Below are 11,628 nucleotides of genomic sequence, written 5' to 3' on the forward strand. Positions count from 1 at the left end.
GACATGGTTTTGTTGAATCCTTTGACACTAGGAAACCTCCCGACCCCTCGGCGATCCTCTCGAACATGAGAGGAAGAAGAGGATCGCCGAGGGGTCGAGGGTTCCAGGGTCGTCGAGGGTTCGAGGGGTCGAGGATCGCCGAGGGGTCGAGAGAGGTTTCCTAGTGTCAAAGTATTGAAGAAATCCATGGCTTCATCATTAGCCGGAAGTAACCAGGGAATGACGAAGTCCTCCAAAGTTATTTTGGAATGGTGTCCCGGATAGGATAATTTGCCTTTTTGTATGAATTTCAGCAAAGGCCTTCCAAATAACGATATTTGGAAGGTTCTTGCTGAACCTTGTACCAAAAAGCAAATTATCCTATCTTGGACTCCGTTCCAAAATAACTTTGGAGAGCTTCGTACCATCATGCACCTGTTACTTTCGCCTAATGATGAAGACATGGTTTTGTTGAATCCTTTGACACTAGGAAACCTCCCGACCCCTCGGCGATCCTCTCGAACATGAGAGGAAGAAGAGGAGCGCCGAGGGGTCGAGGGTTCCAGGGTCGTCAAGGGTTCGACGGGTCGAGAATCGCCGAGGGGTCGAGAGAGGTTTCCTAGTGTCAAAGTATTGAAGAAATCCATGGCTTCATCATTAGCCGGAAGTAACCAGGGCATGACAAAGTCCTCCAAAGTTATTTTGGAATGGTGTCCCGGATAGTATAATTTGCCTGTTTGTATGAATTTCAGCAAAGGCCTTCCAAATAACGATATTTGGAAGGTTCTTGCTGAACTTTGTACCAAAAAGCGAATTATCCTATCTAGGACTCCGTTCCAAAATAACTTTGGAGAGCTTCTTACCATCATGCACCTGTTACTTTCGCCTAACGATGAAGACATGGTTTTATTGAATCCTTTGACACTAGGCAACCTCCCGACCCCTCGGCGATCCTCTCGAACATGAGAGGAAGAAGAGGAGCGCCGAGGGGTCGAGGGTTCCAGGGTCGTCAAGCGTTCGAGGGGTTGAGAATCGCCGAGGGGTCGAGAGAGGTTTCCTAGTGTCAAAGTATTGAAGAAATCCATGGCTTCATCATTAGCCGGAAGTAACCAGGGCATGACGAAGTCCTCCAAAGTTATTTTGGAATGGTGTCCCGGATAGGATAATTTGCCTTTTTGTATGGATTTCAGCAAAGGCCTTCCAAATAACGATATTTGGAAGGTTCTTGCTGAACTTTGTACCAAAAAGCGAATTATCCTATCTAGGACTCCGTTCCAAATTAACTTTTGAGAGCTTCGTACCATCATGCACCTGTTACTTTCGCCTAATGATGAAGACATGGTTTTGTTGAATCCTTTGACACTAGGCAACCTCCCGACCCCTCGGCGATCCTCTCGAACATGAGAGGAAGAAGAGGATCGCCGAGGGGTCGAGGGTTCCAGGGTCGTCGAGGGTTCGAGGGGTCGAGGATCGCCGAGGGGTCGAGAGAGGTTTCCTAGTGTCAAAGTATTGAAGAAATCCATGGCTTCATCATTAGCCGGAAGTAACCAGGGCATGACGAAGTCCTCCAAAGTTATTTTGGAATGGTGCCCCGGATAGGATAATTTGCCTTTTTGTATGAATTTCAGCAAAGGCCTTCGAAATAACGATATTTGGAAGGTTCTTGCTGAACTTTGTACCAAAAAGTGAATTATCCTATCTAGGACTCCGTTCCAAAATAACTTTGGAGAGCTTCGTACCATCATGCACCTGTTACTTTCGCCTAATGATGAAGACATGGTTTTTTTGAATCCTTTGACACTAGGAAACCTCCCGACCCCTCGGAGATCCTCTCAAACATGAGAGGAAGAAGAGGATAAAAAAAGAAGAGGAAGAAGAAAAAAAAAGAGGAGAAGAAAGAATAGAGGAGTTCTTCTCCTCTATTCTTTCTTCTCCTCTTTTTTTTCTTCTTCTTCCTCTTTTTTTATCGGGAACGAGGGTCGTCGAGGGACATAGATGTATTGTCGTCGTTGTCGATATACCCCCTCCCGATAGCTTCAACACGTGGGGGGGGTCGATATTACCCCCTCCTTGAAGTGTTCTCGAGGCCACCCCAAACCCTTGAAGCATTGTCGAGGCCACCCCAAACCCTAGAGAAGCAGCGTCGAGGCCACTAATTAATATATATGATTCCTTACTATGATTAGGTAGCTAGTTCTACGTTTGCCACTAATATATCCATCTGTCATGTTTGAATAATAATTGCCATGTTGTAAATATTTGTAGAAACTATGGACACCACCCGAGACGAAGCAAAAGAAGCGTTGTTGAGGGACATAATCGCAGAAGGAAGTGATGTCATCTCATTGTTTCTCAACGACACCGATGGTCTGGAAGGAGAGGGTGAAGAAGCTGGCTACGGTGACCTAATGCCGGTGCAAGAAGAAGAACATGAGGACGGCTCCGGTGACCCAATGCCGGTGCAAGAAGGAGACCGTGATGACGGCTCCGGTGACAGAACCGAGTCCGGCCAGGTATATATATTAGTTAAGCCTGTGCTGACTAGCTAATTGATGCATTCATTGTTTTGGTATGTACACATATTAATTAAGTCTTTGTTCTTTTTTCTAGCCCTCCGGATCGAGCACAACTTCGGTAAAGAGACGAGGCCCAAAGAAAAAGTTGAGCTCGGATGAAAGGTTTGAGATCATAGCAATCGCGCTCGACAGCCAACCGATTGAACCCATCCGAACAAAGAACACATTTGTTGCTCAGTGCGGGGTTCTGGTTAGGGACAAGATCCCGATCGGCATCCAGCAATGGTTTAAGCCGGCTACAGAAGACCATGAGGTGCCTTATGTCAATGATATGCAGAAAAATGATCTTTGGACCGAGCTGAAGTTAAATTTCACCCTACCGCCAGAGGATAATCCAGAGAACCCAGTTAAAGAGCAATTAATCAAGTCTTTTGCTCTTAATAGGATGGCAGAACTATTTAGGAGGTGGAAGAAAGAGCTGAATAAGTTTGTCGAAAATAATGAGACACCAGAATTCAAGGGCAGATATGAGAAGATCAGAGATCACTGGCCCGCATTTGTGGCCCACAAGACATCGGAAAAGAGTAAGAAGATGTCGGCAACAAACAAGCAAAATGCTGCGAAGAAGAAGCATCACCATCGCACGGGGTCAGGTGGCTACCTCGTAGCCCGGCCTAAGTGGGCCAAGACTGAGAATGATCTGATTGATAAAGGGATCGAACCAGAGACAATTAACTGGCCAGACCGTTGCCGGACTTGGTTCTTCGAGGCTGGCAGAACCTTGGACCCTGTAACAGGGAAGTTCATTTGGACGAACGATCAACTGGACATACCAGTCAGGAAGCTTCAGCAGTATATCGAAGCAGCGCACCAAGGGATGTTCTTTCCAGACAGAGAGAACGACGAGCTCACAATGGCCCTCGGGAATCCTGAGCACCCTGGACAGACACGAGGCACGCCAGGCTCCATTCCGTGGAAGGTTGGGTTTCCGGACGCTGGCGGTTACAAATCCCATGAGAGGAGGAAAAAAGTGCAGCAGACCCAAATGCAGGCGCTGCAAGAAAGGGTACAAGCGATAGAGGAACGAGAAGCAAATCGCAGCAAACGTACTGCCGAAGCTTCCCCCGAAGCTACCCCGCCATCTCAGCGGAGAAGCAGCGTGGCTTCCACCGAGCTGCTTCAGCCGGAGCATGCCTTGACGGCTCCTGCCAGCTATCCCGTGGATGCTATCACGGAGTCTCAAAATTGCCACCTTATGACGCAATGGATGAATTTGAAGGTCAAGGCGGTTGTTGGCTCTGTTTATCCTACTGAACCCGGCGCAACTTTTTACTGCCGGCCGATTCCAGAAGGATATGCTAGGGTGATGGTGGATGAAATAACGGAGGGATTTGAGGACCTCCAGCTTGACCACGCTACCGGTGAAGGGGAGACTAGGCTAGGGTCTGCTCTGAAGACTCCATGCCTATGGCGGAAGGAGCTCATCAACCTTCTGAACTGGACGCCTCCGCCTCCTCCTCCTCCGGCAAGTCAGGGCACTCCGCCTCCTCCACCGCCTCCTCCTCCGGCGAGTCAGGGCACTCCGCCTCCTCCACCTCCTCCTCCTCCGGCGAGTGACGATCAGGGCACTCGACCGGCTCCTTCTCCAGCGCGTGGCAGCACTCCGCCTCCTTCTCCGCCTGCGCCGACGCGCCCGAGCAGCCAGCCTCCTCCTTCTCCGCCTCATCAGCAAGGGCGGAAGAGACCTGCCGCCGCTCCGGCTGCTCCGGCGCGTCGTAGTCCTTCTCCTACGCCTCGTAAGCAAGTAAAGAAGACAACCGCTCCGTCTGCTCGGCCGGCGTCTAGCAGTACAGCCAGAGGCGGGAGGACATACAGATTCGGTCCTTCTCTGAAGACTCCAGAGAAGTCACCATACGAGAGGACCCCGGAGGAGAACGCCGAGATCGCACGAACCGAAGTGGATGACTGGTTTCAAGGGTTGAAAGCAAAGAGACATCCACTTCCGGAGGAGAAGGTAGATCCGGTGAAAGCGAAGCGCACTCTGGCTGCCCTGAAAAAACCACCCAAGTCTCCGCCGAAAGGAAACTATGAGCGCATTATTGGAAAGGAATTTGCCGAAGCGGAGCGGTCGGGAAGTACTGTCAGTGATCAAAGGCTGAAAGAACGACGAGCTGGGAAACAAATTGCCCAGCTCGGCGAACAAGCGAAGCAATCGTGCCCCCTGCTCAAGGTGCCTAGCCACAATGTCGCTAATGATCCAAGGATGGTGCCCGGTTATAGCAATTTTGCAGATTACCTACCCGACGATGTACATTATGAACCCATGGAGGTGCAGATACAAAGATACGAGTACGGGAAACCTCTCGTCAAAGATGAAAGATCTCTATCAACGATGATGCGAAGATTGCATGATTTGTACTTGAAAATCTGCAGAGACTCTGGGGGGAGGAGTACTTTGTATGTGAAAGTTAAAAAGGAGCATGACCTCGTTGGAATTGAACTGTTGCCTGTTCCATTTGAGGAGTTCTACCAGTTTTTCAATCAATTGGCCCTCGATAAAACAACGGTCGCCTGCTATTGTCTGTAAGTAATACTACTTCTGTCATTAAGTCTCTCTATATAGCTCAGCTCTTTCATTGCATGTATTTATAATCATCCTCACTATATTATGCAGATTGAAGATCGCCGACTTGAAGAAAAGACAAGTCGGTGATATTGGGTTCATTAACACATATCTCATAGATGCAACTCAGGTTAAATTTCATGCCGCAGCTACCGAGGCCAACTTGCTATGATCGTTGGTAATAAATGAAAACAAAGCTATAATACTCTTTCCTTACAACTTCAAGTGAGTGTTACTGTCTTATGCGTATTCGGTTTCACTTATATATTAGTCAAGGTTATAGTAATGTAATTGATGAGTTATGCATGTGTGTGCAGTTTCCACTATATTCTCCTAGAGATTAAGCTTGAGCAGGGACTAGTAACCGTCTTAGACTCAAGACGAAAAGATCCCCAAGACAATGCAGACATGACTCAAATACTCGAGAAGTAAGTTAAATCGATCATTATCCACCATATCAGCAATTTTGTTCATTTTCTGATATATCAAGTAATTGTTTTCTTTGTCCGGCAGGGTTTGGAGAAAATTCACCAGAAAAGCTCCGGGACTGCCGAAGGAGCTGCAATTTAGACACCCGAAAGTAAGTACTATAGTAGCATGTTCCGCGCATCTACTAGTCATTCAAGCGCTAGTTTGATCAATACCATTTGGCATTCTTGCTTATCAGTTTGATTGACCTCTATTTCTTGTAAAGTGGTTGTGGCAGGAACAAGGGAATGATTTCTGTGGATACTACGTTTGCGAGTCCATCCGCCACATGACCTGTGAGCGGGGCTACACTGACGAACAATATGAAGTACGTAAATAACAACATTCACAATTTTATTTTATTACCATCATTTGTGTTGAGTTTCATTCATTCATATATATATGTATTGACCCCCTTCTTTAAATTAGATGTTTCGGAAGCGGGATGAACTCCTGGCACCAGCTCGCATGCGAGCAATTCAAGAGGAATTGGCGGCATTCTTTCTTGACCACGTGATCCCTGAAGTCGGAGAATACTATGTGGACCCTGAGTCCGTATGATTATATTTGTAAGAGATAATTATTGTATATATGTAGCCGGTAGTGTCGGATAGATATACGAGAACTTGTTGTTCGACCAATCTCTCGGAGAAGGAGAGGTGGTCGATATCACTTCTCTCTGTATGCATATATGTTCATGACGATCTTCTATTTCCTTCGTTTGCTTACTAGCTAGCTAGCGTGTCTAGTCGTCTCTATACGTATGTATAGTACGTAGCGTCGACCAAGCACGGACATAAGAGAGGACACTTCTCTCTATTAATTATAGCTAGCTAACACAATATATGAAACACCTAAATTAACCCCCCAACCCCCCCCCCTTTCAAAAAAACAAAAACCCCAGCCATAGAAATGCTGACGCGTGGATGCCTATTGGTCCCGGTTGGTGCCACCAACCGGGACCAAAGGGTCTCCTGCCTGGGCTCCGCGCACAGGCCACGTGGAGGCCCATCTGTCCCGGTTCTGGATTGAACCGGGACTAAAGGGACAGGGCATTAGTACTGACCCTTTAGTCCCGGTTCCAGAACCGGGACAAAAGGCCCTTACGAACCGGGACAACAGGCCCTTTTTCTACCAGTGGGGTGTGTTCGGATATCAAACGGGCGCCCAATAGCCTCCCCAAATCCAGACCATACATGGGGAGAAATATGGTTTCCCGGATTATTCGCCATGTTTGGGCCCAACACAAAAACCCCACCCTACAATGCATCCTTCCATTTTTCTGTCGAACCTTCCCCTTGCTGCTGGCTTTTCTCGCCGTAACGAGACATCTCTCGCTGGACCACTTCTTTAAAATCGGATGACGTCTACCTCACCTTCGCCATGCATTGTAACACAAACGATTTTTTTTCATATTTACAATATACTAATATAGTGGGTTAAACTAACACATACTATTGAAACAAAACAATAAATAACTATAGAGATCATATTCAAAGGTCCATTCAACTTTACAAATGCATGTAGTAAATTGTCATCTTTTCTAGGGTTTCTAATTGTGTCGCAACACGTGCCAATATTTTTATCCCATTTCTCATATCTGGCATCTATTTAGAGTGTGCAACACCTTCATTTCAGCATGTCAATGTCATGATGAAATGACATTATATGTCCACTGAATTCTGCAATTTTGTATCATGATGTATGAGTGTGCCGCCTTCCTCGGCTACACATTCTTCTCCTATCCTCTTCGCCAACCAGTGTTGTTGGCGCCAACTAGCACCACGTCTGCGCTGCCTCATCTTCTTAGTCCTCCTTCCTCACCAGCTTTAGTTCTTGATCATACTTATTTCCTCGAATAAAATTTCTTTCTTTTCTCGCTTTACTTTCTGGAACACTCTTTCTTTCTCCAACACCATGGACCATTTGGCCGCTTTAATTTATTTTTCCTTCTAATTCTTGAAGCACTCTTCCATTCTACTATAGCATGAACCAATGTAGTGTCATGATTTCTTCGCCCGTGAACGTTTTGACAACCGTTAGCGTGTGGACATCTTGCAGAGCGTGGTCGTCATCCATCTGGGTGAATGCTTGGTCGCCCATGTCGCGAGCTCATGGTGGCCATTGCATATGTTGGCAAGTGGTGCTCAGCCATGTCACTGAGAGATTGTTGACCGTCCATGCCCGCGAGCGCTTTCTAAATGATTTAACGCAATTAACTGTTTGCTTCATTAATTAATTACACAAATAATTCATTGCCTACCGTATTCCTTGCATGCCCAAATTAACTGTCGACCAATTAAATTAATTATCTGCCTATTTGGGAAAAACCATTACTTCTAAATGCATTAATGACTAGGTTTTAAAATTGATTCGGTATGGGGAAATCGTATTTAAATGGACCTAATTAATTACATTAATGGTTTGATTTAGTTTGATTCATTGCTCGATTTCCAAATTATTTTTGCATTTGCGGCTGCTATGAACGATGATTACGTAAGTAGTCCCTTTGATAATAGAGAATTACACATTTGACATGCGTCTTATATTGTTCAGCTGCGAATTGTGGTAAAGTCGCTTTTGTAGTGGATTCATTTCTACAAGGCCTATCGAGTATTGCAGTACACATTTCCTTAAGAAATTTCTTGTCATTTAAATGGACACACTTGATTTAAGAATGTAACCTATCCGGCTCTCTGTATGACTAAGAAGAAATACGAAATGACCGCATCCACGAAGGCCACGTGCGGTCAGACAACCTGCCTGCCGCCACTCGACACTGTGCTCCACGCCCTGGCATTCTCGAGCATCGACCTGGCTTCAGGCCCAGCCACGACGTCCTCCATGGTGTCGCGCATAGCAACCCTCCGCATTGGCGCGAATGTGTACGCCCATCTTGAACTCCTCCATTAGATAAGAAAAGGGATGCATTATTTTTTGTTGTATTAGGAATATTGTGTTGTCATTTAATATGTGCACGGGACTAACGATTTGTTATTAAGAAATATATGATCTTGCTTTGAAGGTTATCAAGAAAAAATATTATGTCTGTCTTTTTGGAAGGTGATCTCACATGCATATATGGTGTGATTTCTGAATTCTTAATTACTTATTATTTACGTGATTTAATTGAATCAGTACCTACCATAGCAAGAATGAAACAAGATCTCCCTTTAACGGGATTTGGTTTTTGAGATGCAGAAAAAACCAATGAAAGGTGATGATGGGAAGTAAGGTGAAAATAAACAAGACAAAATAGATGGTGGTGAGAGTTGAGGCGGAAAAAAAAACCGTGCAGGGGAAGTTACTAACTCTACCTTTTAGGAGTAGAGATTTGTTGTGGATTCATTTATGCAAGGCCAACCGAGTATTGTAGGACACATTTTCTTAGCGAAAATCTTGACATTTAAATGTACATATTTGATTTAATGTAGCCTAGCTGGCTCTCTGTATATGATTGAGAAGAAATATAACATGACCGCGTCCACAAATACATGTATGTGCGGTCTGACGACCCGCCTGTCACCACGGCCATCCTCGTCGCCTTGCTGCATGACCTGGCATTCTCGATCATCGAGGCGGCATCAGGCCCGGCCACGACGTCCTCCATGGTGTCGCGCATGGCGTCCCTCCGCAGAGGCGCACATATGCGTACACTGATATTGAACTCCTCCATCAGATAAGAAAAAAGAAATGTTATTTTTTGTTGTATTAGGAAAGTTGTGGTTGTCATTTAATATGTGCACACGATTAGCGACTTGTTATTGAGAAATATATTATTTTGTTTTATAAGGTTATCAAGAAACATATTATGCTTGTCTTTTAGGAAAGTGATTTCACATATATGGCGTGATTTCTGAATTTCTAGTTACTTATTATTTATGTGAATTAATTGAATCAATACCTACGAAAGGAATCACAAAACAAGATCTCCCATTTAATGGTATTTGTTTTTTTAATGAGAGGGAGAAAAAACCAGTGAAAATGGTTATGGGAGGTGAGGCAAAAATAAACCAGTTGAAATAGATGGTGGTCGGAGATGAGGCGGAACAAAAATCATGAATGGGAAGCTCCCAATTTCCCCTTTAGGAGTAGAGATTTCTCCCTTTCATTATGGCATCGAGAAAACTAGTACTCCAAGACTAAAGGAGTTGGTTGCCAGGCTTGACCGAGAAACGAGGCTATCAGGGGCAAGGCTTACACAACGGAAACGAAGAGGGAAAACCTTGAACGTGAAAGAGTTGGTTGCGCTGGTACCAACAAGATCAGAGAAGTAAACAATGTAAAAAAAAATCAAAGATGTAATTATGTATGATCACTTGTTTCCCGGTGTGAGACGAGACCGTGGATCCATTTTAAGCCTAAAGTTTCAATTTGATTTTTGCAAAGCCGCACAAAATATTTCAAGTTCTCTTCCCCAAGGATGCACGCCCTCAAAAAAAGGATGCATGTCCTTAGTTCCAACAAAAAAATGTTTGCAAGCCCTCCGGAATTATGATGGAAATATTTTAGGCCAACATTGTTGGGTATTTTTGCATCCACGACCATGGTTTAGGTGCACTGCGAACTTCTAATTTTCTTGCAGATAAAGCTAGCAGGCGACGGAAAGGGAGAGCAAACACAAATAACCCCTCTAGCGGTCCCGTAAAAATCTTTAATCCCTAAGAGCAAGTACAATAAGGTGACATAAGTTAGCTATAAGCACTAAAAATATTATATCTTTACTTAGTTGGAGGAGGGAGAAGAGAAGGGAGAAGAAAAGCGGGTTGTAGAATAAGAGTCGGCTATAGCACGAGACTCTAGACACTTTGTGAGATTGTAAGATGGACCAACTATTAGTAAAGTGGTACATGTTAAAAACTTAATATTGTGCAAGCTGGCTATTAGGTTGGCTCTAGATGACATGACAACTTCTTATAGCCGATTGTTGGCTATATTATTAACCATGCTCTAACAAAAAATGTATAGGGAACTAGCCCTAGGTACCCTTCCTACGTTTACTCCCTTGAAAACTTAGTTGTCCCCCAAAACTAACCCCCACTAGTCCAAATTTAATCCAAGAGAGGTCACTCTCCATGCTTTCTCTCTCCTCCTTCCCGACCCTCCTCTTTCTCTTGATAGCCTCTCCTTGCTGCTAAAGCTAACCGCCAGTAGCCATCCTACCTTCCGTCTGCCGCCCCAATTGTCGAAATGGACTCCACTACCCCTCCCCACCTCGGGTGACCCCCTACCGGGACGGAAATTTGCTGACATATGCTTAGTTTTTTAGGGGCATCTGCTGCTGAAATTTGAGATGGGCTCTAGGCCCTTCCGAAAGTGGAAGAGGAGTTGGACCTCCTTATAAGGATTTCTCTTCTACATGCTATTGGAGCTTGAAAAGAAAAGAGGCCCTCGCGCACTCCTCCGCCGCCGCCCGCCGTGCCGCGGGATTGAGCCGAGCCGAGCTCACACTTACGCGCTTATTTTTGTCAGTCACTAACGGAGAGTTCTCTGACAGCTGGGCCACGATCTAAGACGTCGGATCATGGGCTGTCACGGACTCGGACGTGGGTCGAGCCCACGTCTCTCCACGCGGCTGCGCCTATATAAGTATGTGGTGTCTCCTAACCCTGGCCGCCACAAACAGATCACATCTGCTCCACGCTCACGCCCACCGTCGTTCCCTTGTTGCCGCTGCCGCCGGTGACTTCATCCCGTCCGCCGCGTACACGGTCGGCGAGAGAGCAGGTCTCCGAAACCAAGCCCTTCTGGTTCCTGTACGGGGTGAGGGGCGAATAGGTTTTTGGGCAGTGATTACGCGACTGCTCGCTTTCGATCGTCTACTTCCTCTACGTCTGCGTCGCCTTCATCATCACCATGTCCACCGACGCCGAACGTGCCGCCGCCGAGAAAGCTAAAGCCGACAAGAAGGCCGCCGAGGACGCCACTGCTGCCACCAAAGCCGCGGCCTCTGCATGGCCTACTAGAGCGTATAACTCGTTTATCCCGCTCCTACTGTTTTCTGTTTTAGCCATGCTAGCGTTATACGTAGATCTTTCTGCA

This window comes from Triticum urartu, chromosome 7A (genome assembly GCF_056163025.1).
Source record: "Triticum urartu cultivar PI428250 chromosome 7A, HENAU_Tu73, whole genome shotgun sequence".
In the NCBI taxonomy this organism is placed as follows: domain Eukaryota; kingdom Viridiplantae; phylum Streptophyta; class Magnoliopsida; order Poales; family Poaceae; genus Triticum; species Triticum urartu.